At 38.3% G+C, this 15,903-nt stretch overlaps 2 long non-coding RNA genes across 4 annotated transcripts in view; one reads left to right on the top strand and one right to left on the bottom strand.

Moving 5' to 3' along the window:
* Positions 1 to 4,893, bottom strand: part of LOC106881905 (uncharacterized) — a 16,603-nt gene extending 11,710 nt beyond the window's left edge. The window contains exons 1-2 of one of the 2 annotated variants that reach the window (XR_016241045.1): positions 4,659 to 4,893; positions 1,112 to 1,193 (exon numbers count right to left, since the gene is read on the bottom strand). This is a non-coding gene — a long non-coding RNA (uncharacterized LOC106881905). The remainder of the gene's footprint in view (positions 1 to 1,111; positions 1,194 to 4,658) is intronic. The other variant, XR_008263802.2, reaches the window with a different exon arrangement.
* Positions 4,894 to 4,900: 7 nt separating this feature from the next.
* Positions 4,901 to 14,647, top strand: LOC149136539 (uncharacterized). 2 transcript variants are annotated; one of them, XR_016241044.1, is made up of 5 exons: positions 4,901 to 4,975; positions 5,093 to 5,224; positions 11,975 to 12,137; positions 12,639 to 12,788; positions 13,847 to 14,647. It is a non-coding gene; the product is annotated as an uncharacterized LOC149136539 (long non-coding RNA). The 2 variants fall into 2 exon arrangements; XR_016241043.1 differs by having other exon boundaries at positions 4,957 to 5,224.
* The last annotated feature ends 1,256 nt before the right edge of the window (positions 14,648 to 15,903 follow it).

Here is a 15,903-nt window from a genome sequence, read left to right as displayed (position 1 = left end):
CGTATGTGTGAACGGGGGCGAGTGAGTCTGATGTGTGTGTGTGTGTGTGTGTGTGTGTGTTTGTGTGTGTGTGTGTGTGTGTGTGTGTAACGTGTGTGTGTGTAACGTGTGTGTGCGTAACGTGTGTGTGTGTTGCATGTAGCAGTTGATGTGTACTTTTACCAATGGTGTGCGTACATGTGTACGTGTGTGTCAGTGACCAAAAAGTGTGCATGTGTATAGTGTATGTTTGTGAGCGAAAGTTGTCTTTGTTTATGCGTATTGCGTGTGTGTATATATATTGTCTGTGTTCAGGTATTATGTGCTTGCGTGGGTGTGGGAGTGTGGTTGCGGGTGTGTGCATGAGGGTGTTTGATGTGTGTACTGAGTTAAACTGTGTGGCTGCTCGTATATATATATATATATATATATATATATATATATATATATATAAACGCCGGTGTTTTAATAGTGGCACCTGATGAAGGATATGTTCTGTATGTGGCCTGCTTGTTTGTTGTACCTTGTTTATCGTTTTGTCCATGTTCTTTTGCAACGTCATGTACCCAGATATGTATCTATATGTACATGTAGATGAAGGTATGTACATAGATGTACATATATATGCATATACTCATATATTGTTTGTATCACACGACAGAACGCACGCTTTATTTTTACACAGTAAGTCTTGAACTATATATATATATATATATATAATATAACATAGGATAAACTCTTTATAAGAATTTATCAAGTAGTCAGCGTGAAAAAAACTCATAATGAAAAAAATAACGAAAAATGTCGTAATGAAAAAATTCATCGTTTCTTATATATATATACAAAGATACATACATTTATACATATATATGCATATGCGTACATAAACGCATACATATATATGAAAATATTCAAATGTATACACTCATACACACACGTTTGCTTTTTTCCTGAAATATGTAATTTTCTCCGTTTTATGTCTGTTTTTCTCGCGTTTCTTTGTTCTTGATTGCAGAGATCTCTCTCTCCCTCCTCCCCTCTCTCTCTCCATATATATATATTACGATAAAATGTAAAGCTGACCTCAGCGGGACTTGAACTCAAAACACCAAAATCAAACAGAGCAACGTACCTAAATACAACAAAAAGGTTTGTCCGCTTCCCTAATGATTCTGCCGATCCACCAATTGGAAGAAGTTTTATAATGTTCATTTCTAAAAGAGAGGAAGAAAGCTCAAAATTCTGAGTTAGTCGAATTTTACTCCAGAGCTGTAGTTTATCCAATCCTTAGTGGGTTCAAATTAAAGTTCGTTTCGGTAGCTTTTTGAACTCAGATCATAACTAAATAACAAGAGGTAATTTGCCCGATGCTCTAACAATTTTACCAGCCTAACACTCTTGAATGACTATAACACAGTAATAATTAAACAATATCAATATAACATCTGCCACATATCGCTTTCATAGTAATTGTATTTCTTGTATCACTACGTCATTCTGATGTCAGTAAATATCCGGGCATTAATAATGTTGCCATTCACATTGTTTGTCCGGATATATAATTTAATGTAAAGCTTAGCTACTTTTAGGCAAGTGTGTAGTATAATGCTGTACACACTTGCTGCAGTAAACCGAATGGCTGTTGTTATTGCAGTGACTAAAAGGAAGTGGTCCTTTACCATGTGACTTTATAAATGACATTTGTAAAGCGAGAGTGGAGAGAAGTGCATGCAAAACAGGTCGTAAATATGTTTATTATATATTATTGCTAATTTAGATAATTGTGAAAAAAATTACTGTTAAAAGTAGAACGAGCTAACGGGAGAGTAAGTACATGGTAGCTCGAACTATTTAAATTAGCAACCAAAGCTCCATCATATCGTATATTCTCCTGCAAATGAAAGTAGATACGTTGAATATTGTAATTCTTTATCTGTCTATCTATCTTTCTATACATACATGCACATACATACATACAGAAAGACAAATATGTAACATACATACATACATTGTATTGTATTGTTGGCACTCCGTCGCTTACGACGTCGAGGGTTCCAGTTGATCCGATCAACGGAACAGCCTGCTCGTGAAATTAACGTGCAAGTGGCTGAACACTCCTCAGACACCTGTGCCCTTAACGTAGTTCTCGGGGATATTCAGCGTGACACAGTGTGACAAGGCTGACCCTTTGAATTACAGGCACAACAGAAACAGGAAGTAAGAGTGAGAGAAGGTTGTGGTGAAAGAGTACAGCAGAGTTCGCCACCATCCCCTGCCAGAGCCTCGTGGAAATTTTAGGTGTTTTCGCTCAATAAACACTCACAACGCCCGGTCTGGGAATCGAAACCGCGATCCTATGACCGCGAGTCCACTGCCCTAACCACTGGGCTATTGCGCCTCCACTGCATACATACATACATACATACATACATACATACAAACATATGTGTGTGCGTAAGTATGTAAGTAATGTGTGTGTATGCAAAGGCGGTATGGTTATGGCCGGAATACCATTGAATAAAAGTGTACATGCTTAGGACTGATCGGTGGCTAAACACCAACTACTATTCTAACTACTACTGAAATATGAATCTATATGTTTTGTGGGGTTTGTTTCTTTTGTTTTTCTTTTTTCTAAAAGCAAAGCCTAAAATATGCATGAAAGGATCGGAGGATTTTCCCGCTTTTTCAACTGTCGCCGACTTCACATTGAACCTGTATCGTTAATTTTGGTCTGATAGTGTATTACTACTTGTTCTGCAGCGTTTGCCAGCGTCTCTGTGAATATTTAGTTGTTTGAAGTAGTAATCACATTTGGTTTGGCAATATCACTTTTATTATATTAAGAAACTTTTCTAGCTTTAGGTAAAAGAAAATACAAGAAGATCAGTTAATTATGATTTTATTCAACATATTCCCCTCTCAGATTCACACACTTATTGTTGCGGTACTTAAGTTTTTCTAAGCCCTGTAAAAGATCTCGGAAGGTTGAGCCTTCAACAGGGCCTTTTGCGATACCTTTAAAGCTAAGAACTTTTCAGTACCCCTTCGTAGATGCTGACTTGATAATTTATTAGTTACGAATTGAAGGAAGCCCATGAGTTACTATACGACTGGGCTCAAGTCTCCGTGGCTTAAAATGGTTGCTAGATAAACCTGCTTCTAAATAGGACGCTAGTCTATCGTTGATAACTTTCCCAGGGCAGCCTTCCACTCAGATAAAGTGAAGTAAATAGAATTGTTTGCAACTTAGATATATCAGCAGAATTTGATCTCACGACCCATGCGTTAGAAGGTAGATCTTCATCTTATCTTCTGTATTATTTAGTCTTTGATTGATATTTATGTTTATTAACTCAAAAAAATGAAAAGTTAATCTAAATAGTTAAATGTAAATTAAACATCATAAAGTATTTCTCTTCACTCTTTCACGGACAAAGTTAAAAACACTTATAAAGTCTGCTTTTCATCCCACCAGATTTAATAGAATAACTCCCTGTAATATCTCCGTCACTTGCGCCGTTTTCTTTCAAAAATTGACATTGCATTGAAGCTAGGAATTGACTTTTCTTAAAGATTAATTTGAGAGGTAGCTTGCTTAGAATTGCATAGCGATTGTATATATATATATATATATTACTTTATACATAATAATCAAATGTGTAGACATTTTTTGTATTCGGTTTTTAATTTGCCATTATTTTGTTCGTGAGAGAGTGAAAAGTATCTGAATCACACATTCACGTTAAAGTGTTCGAAACACGCCGAGGGAACTTATCTTATAACATTCCTGGCTCGATAAAATGAGTATCAGTCAATTAGTACGGGCAATCATTTACACCAGAGTTTCCAATCTAGTACCTATATCAGAAACCTTTATTTTGATAACGGATTAAACACTTGAAAATTCTTGTCACTCAGAGAAGAGCATAAGCTAATAGAGTAGCGGCAATACTAGATCAGAAAGATCTGCTCAGCTAAATTTCGTGTTCAATAATCAGCTTCGGTGCGATGGGCACCGGAAAGCAAAAAAACCTGTTAAATCAAGTATGTGAACTGTTTCGATTAGTCTACTTCATTTCATACCACCGATACCTTTCAGAAACGTATGAACGCCTCACAATCTCTATTCCACTTCCTGATAGATGCACAGCATTTACCTTTTACCTTTAACTTATTTCACTCATTGGACTGCAGCAATGCTGAGATACCACCTCGAAGGGTTTAGTTGAACAAATCAACCCCACCTCAACACACACACACACACACACACACACACACCAGCGCTTTTATTTCAAGTTTAGTACTTATTTTATCATTCTCTTTTGCTGAACTGCTACATTACAGGGTCTAAACAAACTAACACCGGTTGTCAAGAGTGAAGTGACAATCGCAAATAAACACACATACATAAATATATTAAAACGGGCTTCCATACAATTTCCGCCAACCAAATTCCTTGGCTAGGTATTGTGCAGCCTTGAGATACCTCAGCCTAGGGTTACTACATCCTATAGCCTACTTACCCAAGATGTTGTACAGTGCTGACCGAATCAGAAAGCATACGGTCGGGGCTTCCTAACCACAGAGATATGTTCCAAAAAAAAAAAAACAATAAATTAACTGTAACAAATTCATTGTTAAAAGAAACTACCAGCGAACTCTTAAATGTTTCTTACCCACAATCAAAACCACAACAACGAATTCCATTCTCTTCCTTTCTTTCTCAGGTGAAATGAAAGAGCTCTAAAAATATTTTTCACTCCTCGAACAAATGTACTTATTAAACTCTACCAGGAACTCACCTCCGAACTAAATATTACCGATGTTTAACATCTCACGTTCCTACAAATTCTGGATTTCAGCCTATTTAATGCTAAGTTGTCTATAATTTTTCTAAAAAGAAAATCAAACGACCCAATGATAATGCATTGTTATTGTGACGTCAGCGCTGATTCAAAACAAGATGTCTTGGATAAGTTATAACATATATCAGGTTAAATCTTATCAATCATTTAGTTAACTTTCTCACATGTTTTCCCAAAAGATTATGCTCAATGCTGTTAACATATTTGATTCTGTTATTTCCATTCCTTCTCTTATTTACCTTCAGCCTAAGCCATCTTTGAAGTTGAGTTTCTGCCACCAACGAACTGGTGTTTTCAATGTGTGTAATATGGGAATAGTCATTTAATACCACTGGGCGTGTTGAAAGTGTGTATAAATACATAGGCACTGCAGTAAGGTGAGTACAGGTAGCGTGAGCATAGATATAATACACACACACATACATACATATAATGGAAATAGTGAGAGTGTAGGTGTACCTGTTGGCATATGTGTATGTGTATGATTTCCTCATATATGTAAATATACATGTTGTTCATATTATTCCCGAGTACATTGTAAATGCACTGATCGGCATCTTCTGTACATATTCTTCTAGAATAGAGTGCAGAGAATGATGCGTGTTGTCTGGTGTGAGTGTGTATGTGTGTGTATATATATATATATATATATATATATATATATATATATATATATATATATATATATATATACTCTTTACTCTTTTACTTGTTTCAGTCATTTGACTGCGGCCATGCTGGAGCACCGCCTTTTAGTCGAGCAAATCGACCCCAGGACTTATTCTTTGGATGCCTAGTACTTATTCTATCGGTCTCTTTTGCCGAACCACTAAGTTACGGAGACCTAAACACACCACCATTGGTTGTCAAGCGATGTTGGGGGGACAGACACACAAACATATACACACACATACATATACATATATATATACATATATACGACGGGCTTCTTTCAGTTTCCGCCTACCAAATCCACTCACAAGGCTTTGGTCGGCCCGAGGCTATAGTAGAAGACACTTGCCCAAGGTGCCACGCAGTGGGAATGAACCCGGAACCATGTGGTTGCTAAGCAAGCCACTTACCACACAGTCACTCCTGCGCCTATATATATATACATATATACACATATATATATTCATATATACCTCTATATATAAATATGTATATATATATATATATATATATAACTCTCTCTCTCTCTCTCTCTCTCTCTCTCTCTCTCTATATATATATATATATATATATATATATATATATATATATATATATATATATATATATATACATATATATATATATACATATATATATATACACACACATATAAATATGTACTAGCAGTTAAGCCCGGTTTCACCCGGTTGGTTTGGATGATGTGGCTGTAAAACCTGCTCAGTGTAAGCATTCGACTTGTTTGGCACGCTTACGTTAAAAAACAATTTTAGAATGACTTTTTTCTGTCAAAACGCTAAAAATAACTGACCGACAACAAAAAAAAAACCCCAGCCTTGAGTGCTACTGGTACCATATAGTCAAGTTCAACCTGTTGCGTGGTCGGGTCGTCAGCAACTAAACTGGCAACCCCACCAGGCTTGCTTAGTGAGGTGGGTGCTTGTTAAATACTCTGCAGACCAAAAATAAGACCCGTCAAAGGGCGGAGGAACTGCAACGTTGTCAACGGCCATTCAACAACATGTGTTTGTGGACGTGCGTGTGGAGTGGGTATGCGTGTGTGTGTGTGTGTGTGTGTGTGTATTGTATATATTGCATTTTAAACTCTCTGTGTCTGTGTTTGTATATTGTATATATCGTGTTGCAACCTGTGTGCGTGCATATTGTATATTGATATTGTGCTTTATAGTGTCCATATTGTATGTCAATTTTATTCTTAATTTTAGTCAATTTTATGTCAATTTTTTTTCTTTCTCACTGTAGTCTACTTTTTATGATAAATAGATGTGGGGTGGATAGAGCTCCTCTGTTTACCCAAGCCGTGGCGAAGGCAGTCTATCCAGCAGAAAGTAACATACATACATACATACATACATACATACATACATACATACATACATACCCTGATGTTGATGTTGAAATTCAAAAGAAGAAGCCTTGGTTAGAAATCGGCTCTTTCTCTATAGGCAAGAATTCTTGAAATAAAACTGAACAATGACACACATACATACAAATTTACGTTTGTCTATCCACTGCGTAGATCCTAAAACCAACTGGAAGCATCAAAAATATTTTAACACGCTCTGTATACGTCCATGATATTGACACGCTCTATGTCAGAAGAAAATAGGTCAGAAGATGCTTAAATTCAGTCCAGACGGTTTCTGCAGATCGTATATCAATCAAACAGCATCTCCTAAACAGCAAAAATAATACACTAAGTGCTCAAAAGTAAAGAGAAAACCATCATCCTATGGGTCGGTAGTGAACTTCTCAAGATATACTTACGTCTCTATGACCTTCAGTTGATCCCGGGTTTGCCGAACGGGAAGAAAAAATATATACTATAAAATAAACATTTTGCATTACGGGTATGTCTCCCGTACCAGTTGAGCAGTGGGGTCGATATAATCGACTTACCCACCTCCTCCAAAATTTGAAACCAATATACATTCTATCGAAGGATCAAATGTCCTCCACGAGCCATAGGCTCATAATGCCGGTTTCCCGGATTCTGTGACATATATTCACCACCCATCCCCCCATCCTGAAAAGGAAGCCGTTCCGTTGCAAGATTACTCATTTTTGCCCGCTTAATGGACTAGAGGAATATGAAATGAAGTGTTTGCTCAAAGGCACAATGCAATGTCAGTCTGGGAATCAAAACCACAATCTTGTGATCATGAGTGCAACAGCTTAACCATTAAGCCACGCTCCTCCACAATATACATCCTATATTTAATTAAAAACAGGTATTTATCAGCCCTTGAAGACCATGACCACATTGGATAATGTAGTCCATGATATACAAAAGGGATGGTCAAGTTTAGAACATCTTTGATCATAGGTCTTCTTAATAATCGCTGACTTGGGGGCTAAGCAACCTCAACAGTAATGAGTCGTATATAAACGAGTCAATGAGAGAGACTTTACCTGCTAAAACTAACAGACAGACCACTCAAAAATGACACTCTACTAGTTTCAAAGAAGCGGGGCTTTTTTCAAAACAGTAGGATGCTGTCAAGGTGCGCTAGGGACAAACATAGACACAAAGACACACACACACACACACATAGAGATACATACGACGGGCTTCTTTCAGTTTCTGTCTACAATAGTGATTCTCAACCGAGGTCCATACGAGATTTTTTTGGGGTCCATGCAACAAAATAGTAAATTAGAAATACACAATAACATTTTAAGGGCCCCTGAAAATTTTTTGCTTTAAATGTATGTACTGGTATGTATTTCAAGAAACAACTAGGTATCTTTTTCTAACGTTTTACATAATTCAACCTACACAACTGGATGAGTGAATAACAAAACAGGAATTTTGAAAGAAGTTACTATTAAACTAGTTTTTAAACATCGAATGGTTATGGTAGTCCACCAGAATAAAATTGTAATCAAAGGGATCCATAGATAAAAAAAAAAAAATTTTAATGGTTGGGATCCCTTGATCTACGATATCCACTCACAAAGCTTTGGTCGGCCCGAAGCAATTGTAGAAGACAATTACACAACACGTGCCACACAGTGGGACAGAACTTGAACTATGTGGTTGGGAAACAAGCTTCTTTATTTCATAAATATTTGCCATAAAGGCATTACAAAGAGGGGACGAACAAGGACAGACAAAAATAAAAAGGGTGAAGTAGCTGTATCGATTAAATATTTACAATTTTAAATACACAATAAAAATTGGATTATATTTACAATGTTCGATTGAAGCATTGCTCATTACATATGCAATTTGTAATGGCTTTCCTGAAGGATAGGCATCCGACCACCAGGGTAGACCCCTTGCTTTTACTTTCCCTTGATTTTGGCTTCCACTTACCTGGTGCCAAACACTCTCAGCTTCCTCGCCACAGGCTTCCATCCTCTCATGAATCTGTCTCGTGACAGATACCTCTTCTTCAGCCTGATCTTAGTACTGAGGCGGTAACTTAAAAAGTTAACTAACCCCTGGCCAGATACAAAAGTATCCGTCACTATGCCTCTTACACGCGTCTTCCATACTGTTTCTTTCAGTATGGCTACTACGCAGGAAAAGCAAGCCTTCCTCTCCCTGTTGAGGCAAAGAGGCGGCACAATCTCGATGATAGATTCAGCTGATAGCTGTACTCTTCCCATCGATGACAACAGTTGTTCTGCGAAAACTATCAGTCTCGTTAATTCCGGACATTCCACGAATGCGTGCAAGACGGTTTCCCTGTCCTGCCCGCACCTCGGACATGTCGGCGATACGGCACTTCCGGGCCTTGGCAGTTTATCACGAACAGGTAACGCCGCACGGAAGCACTGCCAAGCCAGGGATTTCTGGTAATTGTCCAGCACGAAAGTTCTCCTGAACAGGTTGGTCAACTGATTTTCATCGTAGCCCAGGGTCTCCCCCAAGGCGTCTTTGGACCTAAATCCCACTAACCTGCTATAAAAATCCGCGGTGGAACTCCTGTTGCCGGCATTGCCCGCCCGAGAGAGTAGCTGAAGTGCCTGTCGGCATTCCAATTGCCAGTCCCCCAGCCTAGGTCTCTGCTTGATCCAATTACCAACGTCCGTTAAGGACGTTAATTGCGGAAGGTAGAACTGGACATGCGGTGACCACACCTGCTCTCCATCCAGGTAAAGCGAAAGGTGCTTCAACCTTAACGCGAAACAAGCTTCTTACCACACAAGTAAATTTATTGTTTGTTTAATTTAGAGTGAGACTACATTTGCTTTGGAAAAATCTAGAATGACTCTGGAACTAAAGGTTCCGAAAAAAAAAAATCAATATTGTACCAGCGTATACGAAAATGCACGATACGGTCCTCAATACTTGTAGATCGCTCACTGTTGTTCGACGACGTACAGCGTACGTGCCAAAAAAAAAAAGGGACCGAAATCTGCAATCAGTATTCATCTCAGCTACTTACTAACAATTTGTGTATGCGTGTGTTCTGTGTGTGAGTGCGTGTGTATTGACATGTATACACGTATACACGCATAAAACATGTGTACATACATACATACATGCATACATACATACATACATACATACATACATACATACATACATACGTACATAAATACATACATACATACATACATAAATATATACATACAATACATATACAAAATCTGTACAAACAAAATAGATATGAAACCTGCTCATCTAAAAGCTTCCTAACTTCTATTCCTCTTTATTTTCATTCATGTGTGTGTATATACATATCTACCTACTTTCCTACCTTCCTACCTCCCTACCTACGTACCTACTTACCTTACATACATACATACATATATACATACATACATACACTGAAAAACATACAGACGTACACAAAAAAAGACATAAACGCACACGTACTCTCACATTCACACACGTGCACACTCATACACACAGGAAGTCGTTGACAATTAGTTTGGCGCTCGTGAAATGTTCTTCTCACAACCAGGGTCAACAGGAGCGTAACCCCTGCGGATGCAGGTCAAGTGTGTAGGCTATTAGTGTCTCCAGAGTAAAGAACCGGCAAATCTGGTAATGTTTCCTACAAGTTAGTGGCTGCTGTAGTAGTGAGAGTGTTTGTAGTAGTAGTAGTAGTAGTAGTAGTAGTAGTAATAATAATAATACTAATAAGGGGATACTAACGATGATGGTGGCGGTGACGGTAGTAGTAGTTGTAAGTGGAGGAGGAGTGGTATATTGGTAGCGGTGGCAGTGACAGTAATGAGGCTCAAAGGTGTGGATGTCGGCCGCTGCCATGCTGGGCCTTAATCTGACCCTTAAATCATCCTCCTCATCCCAATAAATGTCATCATCAACCTTCATCAATGTAGTTGTCGACCTCGCCGCCGCCGCTGTTTTCATCGTCGTTCTTTGTCGCCGTCATCATCACAATCATAATCATCATCGTCGTCATCGTCGTTATAGATTATAACGTGCCATCGTCCGTAATCCAGCTAACCACCCACTCGATAATTATCCTTTACGAGCCTCAAATTTTAAGAAGTAAAATCCGGGACAAATCGAGTACACACACCGGTTTTGATCTCTACTTGTAATTATTTTATTTCACTAACGTCATTGGATAAGAAAGAGATGAGCACAAAAACTAAACCTTTTGCCCACTCTCTTACATACATTTTTTTTTTGTCGGCACTCCGTCGCTTACGACGTCGAGGGTTCCAGTTGATCCGATCAACGGAATAGCCTGCTCGTGAAATTAACGTGCAAGTGGCTGAGCAATCCACAGACACGTGTACCCTTAACGGAGTTCTCGGGGATATTCAGCGTGACACAGTGTGACAAGGCTGATCCTTTGAATTACAGGTACAACAAAAACAGGAATTAAGAGTGAGAGAAAGTTGTGGTGAAAGAGTACAGCAGGGTTCGCCACCATCCCCTGCCTGAATCTCGTGGAGCTTTAGGCGTTTTCGCTCAATAAACACTCATAACGCCTGGTCTGGGAATCGAAACCGCGATCCTATGACCGCGAGTCCGCTGCCCTAACCACTGGGCCATTGCGCCTCCACCACATACATTTTATTCATGCATTTATTCATTAATTATCGTTATTGTTGTTGCTGTTGTTTATCCCAGTCCGTCCTGATTGAGAATGCCTGTGAACAAACGTGCACAAGATCATTCTATTCTGTGCATGTATTTTTTTTTCCAAAACATGTTTTTTGTTTTTTTTTGTTTTTCCAAAACAAGGCTAGAGTGGAGAAAGGTGAGTGAATATGTCGAGAATGGCCAGAGTGAGTGGGCTTGCACTGAGCTTGCGTCGGATCTTTTCTGTTTGGCTGCCACTTTTCAATTTCTTCAATTTTTGTTGCAACTGATTTCATACTTGGCGTATTGGTGTAGTTTTGTAAATTAATCATTGACATGAAATTCCTATTCGCCATAAATCAATCAATAAATAAAGAGTTGATGAGTTTTAAAATTTGCAAATTTTGGGTAATTTTAGCCGGTCGAAAGCTACAGACATATAGGGGTTAATTTGTTCAACTGAAACTTTCAAGGCGATGTCCCAGCATGACTGCAGTCCAATGACTGAAGTAAGTAAAAGAATAAAAGAACAAAAGAAGAGAAGAATAGAAGAATACCACCCTATGGACCTATGAGTATGAGTACGTATGAGTCCAAATCTCAGTCGCTTGTTTTTATTTTGTTGTTGGTAGTTATAAGGTGTTGGAAGACATAGTCAGTCCCGTCAACCTATATAAGATTATAGAACTGATATTTGCATTTCTTCTTCTCTCTGATGAAGGGTTTTGCCCGAAACGATTTCTCTTCATCTCCCTCACGGCATAAAACTTAATCTAGCTTAGTTTACACTTTAGCATTCAGATCATTCTGTTAAAATGTTATACTTATTTATTCAAATTGGTTTGATTTAAACATGCATTATCTCACTGCTTTTAGATTTCAATGATGTGACAGCATATTTTTAGAAAGACATTGTATAATAGGTGTGAGAAGCTGAATTTGGTCAGTTTGAACATAAAACACGTAGATTATATGGGCCTGATATGGCCGGTTTAAATGTTAAAGGTTTAATCCATTTAATCTACAGACTCCACTATTTTACTATATAGCTGTCATGCTTGTTTGGCTTTCTTGTTTGGCAGATGTGTACGAAGGGTTAACCTTGGTAGTTAATTATGGATAATTGAACCTGACCGCTATCACCACATTCCGAACGGATGAGCTGAAGTATAAAACAATAATTAGATAATGATGCTATGCCGTGAAGTAAACTTCATACATGAACTTTATAAGTCAGTTAATTTCTCTCTTACTCTCTTTTACACACACACACACACACACACACACACACACACACACACACACATACGCGTGCGTGCGTACTCTCCCCACCTCTCTCTCGCGCGCGCGCTCTCTCTCTCATATACGTATATAACGACACACACACACACACGCATACATATGTACATATATGTGTACAGATTGCGCATTTCTGTACAACCATATACATATTTAATGCGTGTGTGTGTGTGTGTGTGTGTGTGTGTGTGTAATGTATACGAGTGGCTGTGTGGTAAGTAGCTTGCTTACCAACCACATGGTCCCGGGTTCAGTCCCACTGCGTGGCATCTTGGGCAAGTGTCTTCTACTATAGCCTCGGGCCGACCAAAGCCTTGTGAGTCGATTTGGTAGACGGAAACTGAAAGAAGCCCGTCGTATATATGTATATATATATGTATGTGTGTATGTGTTTGTGTGTCTGTGTTTGTCCCCCCAACATCGCTTGACAACCGATGCTGGTGTGTGTATGTCCCTGTAACTTAGCGGTTCGGCAAAAGAGACCGATGGATTAAGTACTATGCTTCTAAAGAATAAGTCCTGGGGTCGATTTGCTCGACTAAAGGCGGTGCTCCAGCATGGCCACAGTCAAAAGACTGAAACAAGTAAAAGAGTAAAAGAGAGAGTACATTTAATACACTATTATATGTATCACACACATATGTATACATACACACACATTCACACAAACACAGATACACACGTACGCGCGCGCACACACAAACAAACAAACTCAAACACTGGATTGTAGATCCTTCATGTCCATTAATTAATTTTTAAAGCCAGAACAGCTTCCTGCGTCATGAAGACGCGGACATAAAACGAAACATTTTCATTTTTTCTTAGCTTTCCTGCTCTAGACACGAACGCCGCGAAGAACATTTAAAATTATTTTCTCCACTCACAATACGAGGTTTAATTTTTTTTTAATGTTTAATTTCATATTTCTATTTTTGACAATTTTTATCGAAAACATTTTATATTTTATATTTCAATTTTATTTATTTCTTAGCTCCAGTAGAATTACCAAACGGCCGATTACTGAAAACCGAAACTCTAGATTCTGAATAAGAAAAAATTCATATTTTTTTTTTTTATAGAACGACGAACCTTGAAGCAACTGAAGCTATAATCAATAGCGTGTAAATATTGTGGGGGGGGGGGGAAACAACCAAATATTGGATAAAAGAAAGTCAAAGTTTCTATCCAAAGGTTTTTTTTTTTTTTACCTAATATCTACAAACTATTGTTTATAGTTTTGCCTGCTTTGAGATTCTCCGTTCCGAATAGGAATTATTTCACGCTCTCTCGAAAATTCTTAAATTCGCATGATGTCAAAAATTAATGCATTTATTTTTATTTGAACCGTTGCTGGTTTACGTATGTAATTCAAATAACTAAATACCTATATATATATACGCACCCATATGCAGGCGTGGTTGTGTGGTAAGACGCTTGCTTCCCAATCACATGGTTCCGGCTTCAGTCTCACTATGTGACACCTTGGGCAAGTGTCTTCTACTATAACCTCGTGAGTGGAATTGGTAGACGGAAACTGAAAGAAGCCCTTCGTATACACACACATATACATATTTATATGTATATCTGTGTGTATCCCCATTTCCGCTTGACGACTGGCATTGATGTGTTTGTCCCCGTAACTTAGCGTTTCGACAAAAAAAAACGATAGAATAAGTACTAGACTTTAAAAAATAAATCCTGGAGTCGATCTGTTCGACTATAACCCTTCAAGGCGGTGCCCCAGCATGGCCGCAGTCAAATGACAGAAACAAGTAAAAGAATAAAAGAATAAAATAACATGCACTATATATGTATTCTGGTTAAATATTTAATATATATCACTAATAGGCGCAGGAGTGGCTGTGTGGTAAGTAGCTTGCTTACCAACCACATGGTTCTGGGTTCATTCCCACTGCGTGGCACCTTGGGGAAATGTCTTCTACTATAGCCTCGGGCTGACCAAAGCCTTGTGAGTGGATTTGGTAGACGGAAACTGAAAGAAGCCCGTCGTATATATGTATATATATATATATGTATGTATGTTTGTATGTCTGTTTGTCCCCCCAACATCGCTTGACAACCGATGCTGGTGTGTTTATGTCCCCGTAACTTAGCGGTTCGGCAAAAGAGACCGATAGAATAAGTACTAGGCATCCAAAGAATAAGTCCTGGGGTCGATTTGCTCGACTAAAGGCGGTGCTCCAGCATGGCCGCAGTCAAATGACTGAAACAAGTAAAAGAGTAAAAGAGTAATAGTAGATGAGCCAGCTTCTATCTTTAAACCGAGGCACTCCCATTGAAATTTAGATATCACGAGGTAGTCATGAATGCCCAAGCATGACATTGCATGAGGGAACTGTATGACTTGATTTATGAATGTGAACATCTGTATGTATGTATACTTCTGTTCGGTTTATAACTATTTGAAATCTTCCTTCGAAAAAGGGGCAGATACAGAGTTCCGTTGCTGGAATGTCACATTTTGAACTTGAGAAAAGTCTTGTATATTTTTACTGTTCTGCTTACAAATTGTATTTGTAGTTTGCGAATTAGTTGGGTTATTTCTTTTCCTGAATAATCTTGCTTTTCCAGTTGTCACAAGACCATGTGTACCAATTATTGTTGGTATAAGTATGGATTATAATTTGGGTATAGAAGCTAAAAGGTTCGAAACAGTTGTCCATAGTATATATGTATGTATGTATGTATGTATGTATGCATGTGTGGATGGGTGGATGGATGATTGGATGAATTGATAGATGGAGAGTGTATGAATGCATGTGTGTGTGCGTGTATATATGTGTGCACGCGCGCGTATGTATGTATGTATGTATGTATGTATGTATGTATATAAGTATGTATGTATTTACATATATTTCTATATAAACACGCTGCAGGGTAAACTTCAAGAATGTTTTCGCGAGTTGGCAGAATCATTAGCACGCCAGGAAAAATGCTTAGCGGCATTTCGTCTGTCTTTATGTGCTGACTTCAAATTCCGCCGAGTTCGAATTTGCCTTTCATCTCTTTCGAGGTCGATAAAACAAG

The sequence above is a fragment of the Octopus bimaculoides genome, chromosome 3, assembly GCF_046866305.1.
Source record: "Octopus bimaculoides isolate indiv1 chromosome 3, ASM4686630v1, whole genome shotgun sequence".
NCBI lineage: Eukaryota > Metazoa > Mollusca > Cephalopoda > Octopoda > Octopodidae > Octopus > Octopus bimaculoides.
Note: the sequence above shows the minus strand (reverse complement) of the source record. Positions and strands in the feature narration are given on the sequence as shown.